Here is a 15980-nt window from a genome sequence, read left to right on the forward strand (position 1 = left end):
GATCTTGGGGGGTCAGATTTAGATGTTAAGTTAGAGTATCCTCTAATTATGAACTCATCTAGGGAAGTGGTCGGCCCTATTCCAGTTTCGCTTAGAAAGAATATGTCCGGTTTTGTCTCCTGTAATTGTGTTTCAACCTCTGGAAGGTTGAAATGTAGACCCCTGATGTTGAAGAAGGAGACATGATAGTAGGGGTCTACGTTGGAAGATGGGGTTCTAGGTTTATTCAAGTTTTTTATCTCGAGATATTTCATGTTGAGGTTTTGGGATTTGTGGAACAGGTCCGCATACTTGGTTGAAGCAGGATAGAGAGGGAAAGTAAGAGAAAAAGACGGGAAATTTTTTTTTTTTTTTTTTTTTTGTAGCACATGAAAAGGTAAAGCCGTAACAATTACCCACTAGTATGGCATCGAGAGGCCCCACCAAAGACTACTGCATGGTCCAGAGTCCATTCACCAAATGGCAATACAGCAGTCCCAGTACTTTGCGCCTGCTGATAGGACAGCCTCCTTAGTGGTTAATCCAAGGTTCGGGTCCCTGACTATCAGGCGGATAATGTCAGCCCAGATGAAACGTTTACCTCCAGCACCCTTACTAGTGACATGGCCACAAGGATAGACATAGAGACAGAAAAATTTCCGACATCTCAAACTACTGTGCACCAAGTACTACCGACCTTTAAAGCAGCTTTTTCTTCACCCTTTGTCAGAAAAATCACTCATTTGCATGAGGTCTGAGGGACAAAAAATGAGAAGGGAGAGTTACTGGAGCTGCCGATAACACATCCACTGCATTATCTACTCTCCATATCGTGTAATATTTGAATTTAATATCATTTAAAGCTTTTTAAAAATAAGTATTTTTTAGAATTGTTTTTTTTTTGTTGTTGTAATTCAAATAATTACATTACCGAGAAAAAAATTATCCAGAAATTGTTTTTTTTTTTTGTTTTGTTTTATTAACATAATATTGAATTAATGTCCAATTTTATTTACAACTTTGAGGTAAGTGAAATAACAGGATTTTATATATATATATAAAAATACTACTTTTTAATTATTTGATCTTTTCACCTTTAAAAAATGTTGAAACTTTTATCAACCTACATTTATTTTGCTTAGTTTTCGGACCATGAAATATGGGGGGGGGAGAGAACACCTAAAAAAATATATTTCCACTAATATATTTAACGAACCCTACTTTTAATATCTAAGTTTATTTAATAATGATTGAATATCGAAAATTTCAGGAAAATATGTTATTTGATTTTTATTAGATTTTTAAAACATGGGTGTTTGAACGGCTTAAAAAAACGTCACTACATAGGAACGTTGTTTTAAAGCGTCGATAATGTAAACACGATTTTTGTTTCGCATTTTCATTATTTTTGTATGCTGTAAAAAATTTAAAAATATATTAGCAGTTTATTTGAAGCTTTGGTACTAGTGCAGAGAGTGACTGATCCGGTCGTAAATAATAACATTATTTTAAAAGCCATTCTTAACATGGGGAGGGGAGGGTGTTTTGTACCTATTCTATGCTTCAACCTGACAATTGAATAAAAAAAAACATAAAACTTTAAACTTGGAAATACGATTTAAAAAAAAATAACGCAGATCACCGAGTGCACTAGCACCAAAGCTTTTTTCTATTAAATGGCAAAAAGTTAGAATGATAATATTAAATTAAATTACAATTACATCGTGTTACATATAGAGGGGGGGGTAAACTGTGGCGCGCGTTGGAGATACCTAGATAATGTTATTATTTAGAAAGCCATTCTTTTGAGAGGAGAGGGTGTTTTGTAACACTATACTTCAGTCTTTCATATAAGAAAAAAAATTGGGTACTTCTACAGTTTATCGCCGAAAATTTGCCTTGTTTCACGATTTATTTCCCTTGTTTGATCTGTCGCCTTTCTTTGTACAAGCACTCATTTGATTGGTATACCGTTCCGCTTCTGTCGGGAGAAGTTCAATGGTTATCTTTACTTAGTTGAAGCCGTGTTTTAATAAAACACTGTTTTTAGAACAGTGTTTTATCATGTCTATGCGATAAACGACCCAGAAAGAACACCGGCAGCTTGTTCAACTTTTACCAAAAAAAAAAAAAAAAAAAAAAGATACTAGTGTACTTATTGATCCGTGCTGAAATAATAACGTTATTATTTAAAAACGCCATTCTTAACATAGGGAGGGGAGGGTGTTTTGTACCTATTCTATACCTTACAATTGAATAAAAAAAAAAAAACATTATAAAACTTTAATTAAACTTGGAAATACGATGTAAAAAATAGCGCGGATCAGTAAGTGCACTAGCACCCCAAAAAAATCGTTTATATGATTATCTAAAAGTACATGTGGACGAGAGACAGACACGTGTAACCCGGATATAAGACACCCGAATATAAGAAAAACGGATATGACAAATTGTTTTCTGGTCCCAAATTAGAGCCTGTGTTAATGTACAGTGTACACCCCACATATAAGAGAGTTGGAGTGCGGATAAGAAGTCTCTTATATTTGGGTTACACAGTATTTTAAAGTTAGTGCTTATACAGATGGATGGACTTCCATGGCTCAGGCTGCACATATTGGTTCGGAAATCCGAAAAAAATATTGGTACTTACGCACTTATGTTATCCTGCTAAAATAATATTAGAAAGCCATTCTTAATATGGGGAGAGGGGGAATTTCGTAACTATTCTGTACTTTCACCTAACAATTTGATAATAAAATGATATCGTAAAATTCGAATTTAACCTGAAAAGAAATTTTTTAAATAGCACTGTAACATAAGTGCACTGTGCACTGCATAGTGCATAAACCACCAAATTATTTATTTATTTTCAGAGCCCGGAGTTTAATTTTAATGCGGTCGCTTTTCGACTGTTGCAGCTAATTACCGGATTTTACCGAGTTAATACAGCCAGTAGGGATGAGTGTGAGGGGGGGGGTATATAAACACCAAAATTTCTACCGGAGTCGGCTTGCAACTTAGAGTTTTTAGGGGTTTTTTTTATCGTTTATTTTTTTTTTTTTTTTCTTTATTACTTTAAAACAAAATGTGACATACGAACTTAATCAGTCGTTATATTAAAAAGAAAATAAGACTAAATAATTAATCTTATCGTTTGAAGTGCACTGCATTTCTTGATCTTCGGTTCTGTCCTCGATTAAAAAAGACCATCCTTCTAGACCGAGGTAATGCTTTTGTTCTGTTTTGTTTTTTTCCTCCCTCCCGAGTGCCCCTGTTTTAAAGCTGGACTTTTCCCAACATTAAAAAACGATCTTTCATATAACTTTGCCCTCGTGGGGAGGTAAATAAACAAGGGTATTTTGTTGATCCACACACAGCTAATAAATGAAAAAGTATAATTTAAAAATTTAAAAAAAAAAAAAAAAACAATTACCTACCCATAAAATACAAGCTGATCTCATGAACAATTTAACGATCCGAATTCCATTTTGAATATTATAGAGAATATTAACAACAAATATCAATTCTTAAAATAGACGAAGCAAAAACCATAACAGTAGAAAATATTCTGGAACGCCGGGTGGAAAAAGGCGTGATAAATAAATAATATCACCTTCTTTCTCTAAAGATGGCATCATTAAAAGGGGAGATAAGTCTGACTTCCAGATTCAATTCATTTTGGACAGTTTACCCGAGATCTGTACGAAAGCCACGGATTTTCTCGAATAGTTGACTTCACGCCCAGATCAAAACATAACATCTCTTATAGTCAGTAGGAAGCCGTCCTATCACGCATTCCTTCATTATTTTGAAGGGCTGGTTTATGGCCTATCTCCTGACGTGCCATCCCAAGAGAATATTTGATCATGCCTTTTTAGTGGGGTAGGGGAGGATATGAAGCTGGAGTTTTAATTATAAACTGACCTTGTGTCTAACATTCCGATGTGCGGTGGGGGAGGGGGCACACTCTTGAGCAAGAATTTAATTTGAGTTCCAGATGTCTCTAAAGCGCGTTTAAAACTAAAACAATTACCCACAATGTGAATTTTTAAAAAATATGATCATATTGGACGACTGTGTAGAATTTAAAATTTTTAACTGAGAAAAAAATGGGGTGAAAAAAAAAACAAATAGTCAATAAATAACTGTTACCAAAGGAAATAAAAAGTTACTTTTCTACTTACCTGACTCTTTTTTTGTTTTACCGAATTTTAAATACATACTAGTGGGTGTGCCCAGCTTTGTTGTGTCATAAAATATGTTTAAATATATTTTAATTCGTGCAGATTTCTTATTTATTATTACAGAACCAATTCTATATTGAATATTATATTGTACCTAATATATAGTAGTAATTTAAAAAAATTAAAAAATGACCTGGGTGCTACAAGCTAGAATCGAAACCAAAACATTTAGCATTCCAGCTGCGTCTGCTACCAATGAAGCTAGCAAGAGTTGGGTAAGAAAGGCTTAATATTAAGTGACTTGGAGAAATTAATTGAATTTGGGCATGCACAGAAAAGTAAAAATATGTCGGCAAGTTGAATTGAAAAATGTTCATTTCAACTTGCTGACATATTTCTGTCTGTGCTATTCATCCATCCAAACAAAGATTTTACTCATTATAAACCATCCTTTGTGTATGATTACTATGACCAGTAGTTTAAGAGTTTATTGGTTAAACATTTACACACAGATAAACACACATCTACAGTTGTATTTATATAGAAGATTTTACTGGTGACTATGGAGCCTTATAAACCTGATGTATTCTCTTTCCTTTTGATAAGAGATAGTATTGCAATAATTAATGCATAAACTGAACCGATACTCATTGTAATACAAACTTCCGGATTTTAACAGAAAGGTGAAGCCATCTTCCTTCATTAGAAGTCTGAAGACAACAAACATAATTAATGCCTAAAATTCCATTGAAAACATGCCACTTATCCATCCATCTATACTTGATTATGCTTAAAGAATACGTCATAACTTATATTTTTCAGGTATACCTGTACTGAACTCCAAATCAAATGTTGTTACTTGTATCTATATTGAGCATATATCTTTATCTTTCAGTCGTATTAAATACTCAGTTTAGGCACCAAATTTTAATTCCTAATATTAAGTAAATCATACTTTAACATGTTATCCTATTCCTAAACTAACATAAACTATATTTAAACCATACATTAACTCCTCTCTCTCTCTCTCTCTCTCTCTCTCTCTCTCTCTCTCTCTCTCTCTCTCAAACCAACCCTGTTGCAAATTTAGTTGCTTCCACTGCATGAATTTTTACTTATCCCTTCTCCCATTAACAATGAAAATGAAAGCATAGTAATGTCCTTTTTAATCACTTTGAGGAGCGTAATTTTTCAGTAGATATATAACCTAAATAACCAATTAATATTAATTACCCATGTGGGGTTGCAGAAATACCTGGTTTAGAACCCAGGCGCGGGGCGAACCCTCTCGGTGCTGATGGACCCGTAAATCTTCCTAGGTCATCCATCTAGGAGAAGGAAAACTCTGAAGCTAAACCTAGGGGAGGGAGGTCTCTTCAGTCCCAGATGACAACCTTCCTAGAGCTGGTGACTCAAATTACCGGTTTGCAAACCTAAACTGCTTAAGGTAGAAATAGGCTCTGTCTATCGACCGGCTTTCATACTCCTTCTTTGCCTATTAGCCAGGCGTAGAGGTGCTATCACAGGGACTCGTCAGAATCACCCAGTGGTTGACCTTGTTTCCTGACTAGGGCAATGAACGCCATTTTTCCCCACTCCCGCCACATCCCATCCGACTAAACTGGACACTGTGGGGATGCTTCAGTACTATATATGCCGGTACAGTTGAATTGGGCTGACTTTTGTCTAATGGGTTGAGGGTACCGGATTGACAGTCCCTGGCTGCTGTTTCCAACTGATAGCACAGGGGTCCTAACTCTTTGATAGTGCTTAAAGTGGCTGCTCCATCAACAGTTATATAATATCAGAATGTTTGTAGTGCCATGTCGTGCATGGAAAGGGACCCTGCACCCATCCCCAGTGGGCTTTCCTGACACCACAATCCTGTAGGTGAGGACAGCTGATGGTCTACTTGTATTGCATGTCTGATATTCTGCACAACCACTTGTCCAGCACCCCTCACTCACCCTAACTAAAACTTTTAAATTAAATAAAATGAAATGACAGCTCAAGCAAACATTACGTTTAAACCAGGACCAAATTCAAAGAAAACAAACCTGCCTTCTCCCTTGAGGCTTGCATTTACGAATATCCGCAGGCTTAGAACTAACTTAGATGATTTCTCTTAGTAAACACCCCGGATATCTTAGCATTAAGTGAAACTAACCTACACTCCTCCATTTCCTCTAATCACTTTAACATGCCTGGTTATCTCCCACTCTGCCGTAAGGACTCGGGCAGACATATGCATAAGCTTGGTGTCTATTCGTAACACTCTTCCCCTGACTAGAGAAACAAAACTAGAATCAAACGATCATGCCTTTATGTGTTTCAAGCTAAACATGCGACATAATATTAACTACTTGTATTTTCTCTACCACTCTCCCTCAACACAGGACTGTACCCTCATAAACAAAGTCTCTGACAGCATAGATATAGCACTCTCCATCGATACTAGCACACAAGTACATGTATTTGGTGACTTCAATGTCCACCACAGTAACTGGCTTGGATTCTCTACTTACACAGACGTAGCTGGTAGCACAACACATAGCTTCTCTATATCTCCTTCCCTATCACAGACGGTTACATTTCCGACATGTTTCCCAGACCAGGAAGATCAACATGCCTCACTTCTAGATCTATTTCTGACTAAAGTTCCCGATGATTGTACAACAAATGCCCACAGCCCACTCGGGAATGATGATCATGCTGTGATAATTGTAGAAATCGCCCTAAATTCTCGTCCTAAAACTGAAGACCTACTGCTCAAAATAATGAGGTATTACAAAAAGGCTGACTGGAAAGCCATCAGGAAACTCATCAGACCACTGTATAGTTCAAATTCAAAACTGCAATTGAAGCACATGTTCCCACACGGAAATTCTATAGTAAGTCCCACTCTCTCCAATGGTTTACTTCTGCTTGTGCAGCTGCATTGCTTAATGGCAGCATGTGTACTGCAGATTCAACTGACAAAAGTCCAGTTCCAATAGACAGAAGTATATAGAAGCTAGAAATAATTGTAAGAGAGAAATATCGACAGCTAAGACAGAATATACTGAAACCACCAGAAAACGCATCGAAGCACAGAAATTAGGAACCCGTGATATTTGGAAAATCTACAACAATGTAGTAAATAATGGGCAGTCAATGATTCCTCCACTATCAAACAATGATGAGGTTGCTTGCACAGCAACCGACATGGCTAACCTGCATGCCAGTTAGTTTTCCTCAAGCTCCACACTGGACCTGGCACACCACTCCTTCCCCAACTTTCCTTTGTGGACGGACATCACACTAGACGATTTGAATATCACCCCTTCTCATGAACATGGTATCATAAAAAACCTAGACATCTTAAAAGCAAGTGTACCCGATCTCATCCCAGCTGTGCTATTAAAAATATGCTCTGCTGAGGTTGCTCCAGTTCTTTCCAAACTTTACAATAAATGCCTTAACGAATCTTGCTTTCCCAATTGCTGGAAAACCGCTTCTGTGGTACTAGTCTTCAAGAATTCATTAAATTATCCATTAAATTATCGCCCCATTAGCCTTCTCCCACTGTTCACCAAAATATTTGAGTCCTTAATTAATCAAGCCCTAGTCCAACACCTTACAGCTGCTAAACTCCTGACCAACAAACAATATGGATTTAGGTAAGCCCGTTCCACAGCAGATATCTTGACTGTAATCTCTGAACATATATACCGTTCACTGGACAAAACAGGGGAGGGTAGAGCGATAGCCCTTGATATAGCTAAGGCTTTTGACAGGGTATGGCACGATGGTCTTCTAAGGAAAATTAGATCATATGGTATCACTGGAAGAATACATAATGTAATTAAATCCTTCTTAAGTAAGAAAAATCCAAATTGTCCTCAACGGTTGTACATTTAAACAATATGATATAAATGCGGGAGTACCTCAGGAGTCTATCCTTGGGCCTTTATTATTCCTGATATTCATAAATGACCTCCCTGATCAAATTGTTTCTGAGATGGGTATATTTGATTATGACACTACTATCTATAACAGGCATGAGGGGAAAACCAATGAACACATATCTAAGGAAATGGCAGAAACACTAGAGGATGACCTCCAATCTGTAGTGGAATGGAGACAAAAATTGATGGTCACATTCAATGCTGCCAAGACTAAGCTTTTTTCCTTCAATAATTACAAGAAATCTTCTCTACCACCAATAGCAATGGTCAAGAACACATTACCCGAAAGTACTTCCTTTAAACTCTTCGGCCTAACGTTTTCAGGGAACATGAACTGGAATAGATACATTGAGAGCATTGCCACGGCTGCTGCAAAGAAGATGGGCTCTCTTTACCGTGCTAGAAAACTATTTATGCCTGAAAGTATCCTGTACCTCTATAAGGCCACCATTCGCCCATGTATGGAGTACTGTTGTCACATTTGAGCTGGTGCATCTGTTACTTGTCTCTCACTTCTGGACAGGGTTCAAAAGAGAGTCGTCAATCTGATAGGTCCTGAACTGTCATCTAAGTTTCAGCCTCTGTCCCACCGATGAAATGCTGCATCCCTCTGCCTATTCTACAAGTACTTCCATGGTGAATGCTTTGACGAACTACAAGCACTTGTACCCCCTCGACGTGAACACCTCCGACAAGCAGCTAAGTCCCACCCCTTTAGAGATCCCTAGGTGTAAGAAAGCCTTTTACTCCAATAGTTTCTTCCCCAGAACTGCAAGTCTTTGGAACTCCTACCGGGATTCTGCTTTCCCAACTGTACTGATATGCAGAAGTTCAAATGTAATGTGAACAAACATCTTGCTACTCATCTCCCTTCATAATGCCCTTTCGACTTATGTCCCCGATAGTAGCCCCCTACTTCAAAGGTGCACTGTGCATTGTTTGGGTGAAAATTGATTTAAAGAAAATTCAAAACGCCGCTGATTCAATTTGAAATCTTAACAACATAAAACAACTTAAAAATTAAACAAAAGTTGAAATATTATTCTTCCTATCTTTGTTCATTTCTTCTTCTTCTTTTTTACTTTTCGTTCTGTTTCTGATGATGGTGATTGTTGGGTCACGTGACTGAATTGTACTTGCTGATTTGTTTGTGAAGTTCCTGCTTGGTTTTTGAAGATTGCGATATTTTCATCAATTGAGGATTCAGCATCTGATGGTGTGGACGTGTGAACTTTGTCTTTGTCAATAAAGGCATAAAAATTAGAACAATCTTAACTGAACTTTAAAACAGCTGGAAATTAGCAAGTTTGGAGAAGCTAACCAAGTGAAGGTCGTAATGTTGCATGGCTAAGTATAGCTAAATTACAAAAGGAGAGTTGTTTTCAGTGTGAACAAGAAAGGAAATTCTGCCGAGCTAGGTGGAGAAGACTTAGCTACTGAAGAGACAAATCTACGGAAATTACCAAAAACACTTCGAATGAACATTTCTGGGTATTTTTGTCATCTGCAAAGAACTTACATAGATTTGTTTGCCCTTATAAAAAATGTAATAGAAATCATCATATCCTAAAAATTCAAAATAAACACAAAAAATATATTCTGATCATAATGTAATAGAAATCACCACGCTCGCAAATGACCTCGTGTTTGCTTAGCATGTAAAATGACAGCAGAAAATGTAGAAAAGAAAAGACAAGCATAATTTTGTAGGTCGCTCATTGGTGAACAACGTATGCCATTAATTTGCATATGTACACAATTCGTAACTGTTAAAAGGATGAATTCTAAAGCATGGGGGTTGAGTGGAGTTTTTTGTTGGACAGCTTAGAACGAGAATGAACGCTGGAAGATAATATTAAATACACAAAGATTTATTGTAAGATTAGGAAAGAAAGGGGAAAAAAACTTTCAGGCAAAAAGACGACATTTTTTTTGTTTTGTTCCCTTTCCATTTTGTAAACTATATCAGCATTTTTATTTTATTTTCAAGTGACTTTGATAAGCAGTGACTTAAAAAAAATGGATAGATTCGACATTCATTTAATACCGGAATTTGATGGATTTACTGCTGGGTTGTCTGTTGTCAAATGGGTTGAGAAGGTTGAGCGTATTTGCAAATTGTGCAAAATAAAGGAGCCAGCAAGTCATTTGGTTGGGGTATACCAAAGGAGCCTATGCAGTGTATCAGAAACTCAGGGACGAACCTGACTGGGAAGAAATTAAGCAGAGCTTATATACAGCATTTGGTATGGATCCTAGTGTTGCATGGCAACAGTTCACTACTCAGTGACTATATTCCAATGAAACGATGGATGTTTACTCAGCTGATTTATAGAAGTTATTGGTACCGTTTGGTCGTGTCAATTACAAAATGTTAAACTGTGCTTTTTTGGTGGGCTTACCTGGGTATGTCAGTAGACTTTTGCAAGCATTGTCACGTATTGACAGATTAACAATGAACGAGTTATTAGCCCGAATGTGAAGCATCTTTAAGGAACCAGAACCAACTACAACAGCAGCTAGCACTAGTCGTGCAGCATCTAAACCCTATGGAGACAATGTGGATTCTTTCCCAGCTAACGCTAAGCGTCTGCTTTTAATGTGGAGATCCTAACCATTTTGCTAAGAAGTGCCAGAGTCAAAGTGGTTCAATGAATGTTTATCCATGAGAACACAGAACACTACAATGTTATCACTGCGATAAGTTAGGTCACATATCTTGCAACTGTTCAGGAAATGAAGTTGGGGACAAGGTACTGTCACAACAATAGCCCCTTGCCAAACAATGAACACAGCATTGCCTTTTGTCGGAATCAAAATTAATAATGTGCAATGTTCAGCATTTGTAGACACAGGATGTTTCCGGTCTATAGTTAGCGCAAATCGCTGTCAGACATGGAGGAAGCAACAAGTGGAGGTCATGAGCATTAATCCCATGTTGTGGTATAGGGACTGTCATAATCTGCACTGAGAAAGGTGACACAGCTGAAGTTGGCGTCCTGGTGATGCAGGAAAAAAACCCTAGGATACGACTTATTACTTGGAATTGATGCAATAAGAGCTCTTGGAGGTGTCATGATTACAGCAGCCAGAGGTATAAAGCTTGGTAGAGGGAAAGAAGTATGTGCAGCTATTTCTATTGAGGAAAAGGCCTTCTCTGCTAGATTTGACAACAAAGAAATGGCCTGGACTGCAAGGTGGAAATGGACCATGATCGAATTGCTAGATTGGTTATGCAATACCATTTCAGAGTATGCAATTTCTACCAAGAATCAGGCTGCATATGAAGAACTTCAGCTGTGGATTGATCATTGTTGATTAATACCATACCCACAAAAACATCTAGGACCACCCAAAGAATTAATTCCGCTCATAGCTACTGAACAACTGACTAAACACAAAATTCGATCCATGATGGATTATCAAGAATTGAATCAGCATGTTGATGCCTTTACTGTTAATGCAAATGTGTGCGCTGCTAAACTCTGAGAGTGATGTCAGAAAGGGAGTTATGTAGCACTGCTGGATTTGAAGAGAGCCTACCTACAGATATGGGTCCACGGGTCACTGTGGCCATTTCAGACAATCAAGGGAAACGATACTGTTTGACATGCTAGGTTTTAGCCTAAACGTACCACCCTTAATAATGAGATTAATATCATTAAACCTGTTTTGATGCAAGATGAGACCACAGTAAAAGCTACTTCAGCTTACATTGATGACATCAGAATTTGGCCGATAAACTGACTCCGTGAAATACATCAGAAGAGTGGAGATTCTGGAATTCGTCTAACCACATATTTTATCCGAAAAGTGTGTCCTGCAACTACAATGGCATCAATCAAGGCAGCAAACCACTCATGCGAAGAGTGTCAGTGAATTGATCCAGCACCATCCTGATAGCAAAAAGGGAAGCTTGAGGTGGAGGAAAACATGTGTCAGATAGATATGGATATAGCTCATTATGATGGCAAACATTTTTTGACCTTAACAGACTTTGGCAGAATGGGTTTCAACATATGGTGTCTGTTGACATGATAGGATACATCAAGCATTGTACAACAATTGGATCCATCTTTTTTTTAACGTGGTCCCCTGCTTAAAATCTTGACTGATAATGCCTCCATATTTCGGTGTCAAGAATTTCAGAAATTCACAACTGAATGGGGGGGGGGTAGAATGTATTACCAATGTACATATTTTCCTGAAGGTAACAGTGCAGCGGAGCAGTGTCACAGCACCATCAAAAGAATTGCAGCCAAGATGCAGTGGTTGATTCCAGAAGCTGTGTACTGGTATGTTATAAAATAACACGAGCGTATGGAAGCAAAGAGAACAAACGAAGTAATTTGGTTTAAACCTTTATTGAGGGTCAATGTGAATAAGTATATATATCCTCAATCAAGGCCGGAACGGTCAGCCAGGCGTCAGGAAGGCCGGAATAGGGATTAGAGAGGTTGGGATCCTGGCTTGATCAGGTTCGGGCAGGTACAGGGGCCTAGATGCTGGTACGGTCTAGGGATGACGTCCGGGACTGGAACATCGCCACCGCTGTTGCCGCTGAGGAGTCACTGGGATGAGTCAGGGTTCGCTGGTGGTATTCCCCAAGGGAACAAGCGGTGATATGGTGACTAGGCACCTTGAATCAACTGCTGTCGCTGAGCTGCCGCTGAGCTGCCGCTGCTACTGCTGGATGGAGCTGAAGGGAACGGTTATTGCTGCCGCCGCTGCTGCTGCTAGAAGGTTGAGGGGAACGGCTGTCGCTGCTGCTACTGCTGGATGGAGCTGAAGGGAACGGCTATTGCTGCTGCCGCTGCTGCTGCTAGAAAGTTGAGGGGAACGGCTGTCGCTGAGCTGCTACTGCTGGATGGAGCTGAAGGGAACGGCTATTGCTGCTGCCGCTGCTGCTAGAAGGTTGAGGGGAACGGCTGTCGCTGAGCTGCTACTGCTGGATGGAGCTGAAGGGAACGGCTATTGCTGCTGCCGCTGCTGCTGCTAGAAGGTTGAGGGGAACGGCTGTCGCTGAGCTGCTGCAAAGAGTTGAGGGGAACAGCTGTGTCCGCTTCTGCTGGTAGCGAGGCGACCTGCTCTGGCCAGCGGTCTGCTGGAAGACTGACTTTTTCTCTGACGGCCGGCTTATTTATACGGCACGTGCGGACGTAGTAAAAGGCAGATCGGCTCCGGCGTCAAAATGGCCGTCGTATTTTTTATTTGTGTTTGTTTTTCGTGCTTTAATGAATTGTAGAGAATTATCTGTTTGGTGTGTGTATGCATGTGTTACATCGATTTAAAGCTGAGAAAGTTGTGAATGTAACCTAGTCGGTGTCGTATTGTTGGGGTGTTTTGTGGAATCATTATTTGCGTTTTTATGCTATCTGAGTTGCGTTTACGGTAGTGTCTGTGATTTTCTTTTTTGGTTTTTTCTTTTGCTGTGCAGCTTTCTCTGGAGGTTTTCTATGTTGAGGTAAGGTGCGAGTTATTCTAATGATGTGTGTATCTAAAGAGATGAGATTTGAAATTGTCCTGTGTATTTATTGTGTTTGACTACGTTGTAACGGCGAACAGATTTGTCTTAGGGTCGCCATTGTTGCTGCCGTCATTGCCTTGCTGATTTCTGGTTTGTTCATGGAAATGTGGAGAGATATGCGAATATAACAATGCTCCCCCAGATCTCGATCATATTTACATGATAAAGTCTCTGAAGCGTGTAGGGAGTTGTTCTCTTGTTGTTCTGGCTGGTAATCTCCTGGGTTGGCTGGCTTGTGAGGATGGCGTCCGATTCTCGTCCGGATTGCATGTGGGGCCGTTCGTGGAATGCTGTTCGTCGGTGATGCTGGGTGGGGCTGGGAGGTTTGTGATAGACAGGTGCGGCGGGCGTGGTGCTATTCGTCGGATGTGCGCCCGGTGTACCCAGGTTGTGATGCCGCTCTCATCTTGTACTTGGTACCTCAAGCTGTTGGTTTTGGTGATAGTGAAGCTTCCTATCCATTGCATGTGTGTTGATTGGGCCGTGGCTGATTGAGGACGGTGAAGTAGGACCGTGTCTCCTACTTGTAGCGGGTTCTCGTGGGAGAAGTGCTTTTCGCGGTTCTCCATTTTATGATCTGCTTCATCATTGGCCAGGGCGACACGGTGATGAACCTGTCTTAGCAGGGTGTTGATTTGCATGCCATATGCACCTGGGTCATCGCTCCTGGCTTCCTTTCTGTGGGGTGTTGGCAAGCCGATGCTAGGGTGGCGACCCGTGACTGTGAAATGCGGGGAGACACCGGTGGCCTTGTTGATTGTGGCGTTCATGGAAGACACAACAGATTCGAGAACATCTGTCCACTCGCAATTCCTGTCTTCACACAGCATGTAGATGGCGTTCTTCATTGTCCGATGTTGTCTCTCTATGTTCCCTGAGCTTTGTGGGCGCCAAGGGCAATGCAGTTCCTGTGTGATGGCCATTTGTTCGCAGAACTGTCGATAGACTTCCCCTGTGAAGTGTGTGCCTCGGTCGGAGGACACTATGCGTGGGATTTCCCTGTGTCGGAGGAAGAACTGGTATAGACCACGGGCGGCGTCGATGGCACGGTCTCTTGCACATGGTATAACTGTGAGATGCCGGCTGAAGCTGTCCAGTATTGTAAGTATATATCTTTTCCCCTTTGAGTTGGGCATTGTGACAAAGTCAACAAAGACGAGTTCAAATGGTCTCTTACCCCGCTTGCAGTGGCCCATAGGCCAGCAGGTGCGTCTGCCATAATTTCCCTTGCATTTTGCACATGTGATGCAGGAATCAGCATAAGCCTTGATGTCGTTGTTCTTGGATTCCCACCAGTAACTGGAGAGGAGTTCCTGCATCCGTGTTATGCCTGAGTGGTTGTTGGCGTCGTGTGCTTGATGCAGGTATTTGGGTCTGAGCTTGTATGGTACGACCAGCCTAGGGGAATGTTTGTGGTCTCTTATCATTAGGACCGTGGTTCCTGGTTCTAAGAAGAATTGATGTAGCTTTCTCTTGAACAACTTAGCTCGGTGGTCATCGGGGTCAATTTGTGGGCCGTCCGGGTATGATGTTTGGAGTGCGTGTATGATTCCGGCCAGAGTCTCATCCTTCTGTTGTTCGGTTGCAATATCCAGGTGTTCACAGATTTGTTCAGCAGGAATGGAGGAGTAGGTGTGGTATGCGAAAAACGCGTCGCTGATGCGTCTTTGCGTGTGGGCGTTCCGTGGTGTGTGCGTCTTGGGAATAAGTTTCAGACTGTCGATGTCATTGATGCACCATGATGAGACGTAGATGCGTAAGCTTGAGCCATCCAGTATGAATGTCCTTCCTGCTGGATTGGGGTCGCTGGGAGTCTTGATCTTCTTCTGTCCACAGCCTCTGCTGAGCATATCAGCTCAAACGTTAGATTCGCCCTCCACGTATTCTAATACGAATTTGTAGCACGATATCTCGTCCTGCCATCTTCGTATTTTTGCATTGTTGAATTCTCGTTGGTCAAGATATGTCAGAGATCTGTGGTCAGTGAACACCACGAAGGGACGGTTACGTAGAAAGTAGTCAAATTTCTGTATCGCCCACTTCACTGCATATGCCTCGCGTTCCGTTGTGGACCAGTTTTGCTCTGTTGTATTGAAGGAGTGGGACGCGACTCCGACAATGTTCTTCTTCCCGTTGCTGGACTCTTGCATCAGGATTGCTCCGCATGCGACATCACTGGCATCAGTAGTGAGCGTGAAGGGCATGGAGAAGTCTGGAAATGAGATAACCGGCGGGGAGGATAATCGGTCCTTGATCTTCCTGAATGCTCTGTCTGCATTCTCGGTCCAGTGGAATGGCTTGTTGACCTTGTTGAGCTCGTGTATAGGAGCCATGAGTTTTGAG

At 40.4% G+C, this 15980-nt stretch overlaps 2 protein-coding genes across 2 annotated transcripts in view; one reads left to right on the forward strand and one right to left on the reverse strand.

Moving 5' to 3' along the window:
* LOC145284875 (acetyl-coenzyme A transporter 1-like) overlaps positions 1 to 3618 on the reverse strand; it is a 91978-nt gene extending 88360 nt beyond the window's left edge. The window contains exon 1 of the mRNA XM_080133897.1: positions 3417 to 3618. The gene's annotated coding sequence lies outside the window, so the exon portion shown is untranslated. The remainder of the gene's footprint in view (positions 1 to 3416) is intronic.
* LOC145284874 (methyltransferase-like protein 25B) overlaps positions 1 to 15980 on the forward strand; it is a 78242-nt gene that overhangs the window by 15329 nt on the left and 46933 nt on the right. The window lies entirely within an intron of this gene.

The sequence above is a fragment of the Euprymna scolopes genome, chromosome 9 (genome assembly GCF_053919585.1).
Source record: "Euprymna scolopes isolate OS-2025 chromosome 9, ASM5391958v1, whole genome shotgun sequence".
Taxonomy (NCBI): Eukaryota; Metazoa; Mollusca; class Cephalopoda; order Sepiida; family Sepiolidae; genus Euprymna; species Euprymna scolopes.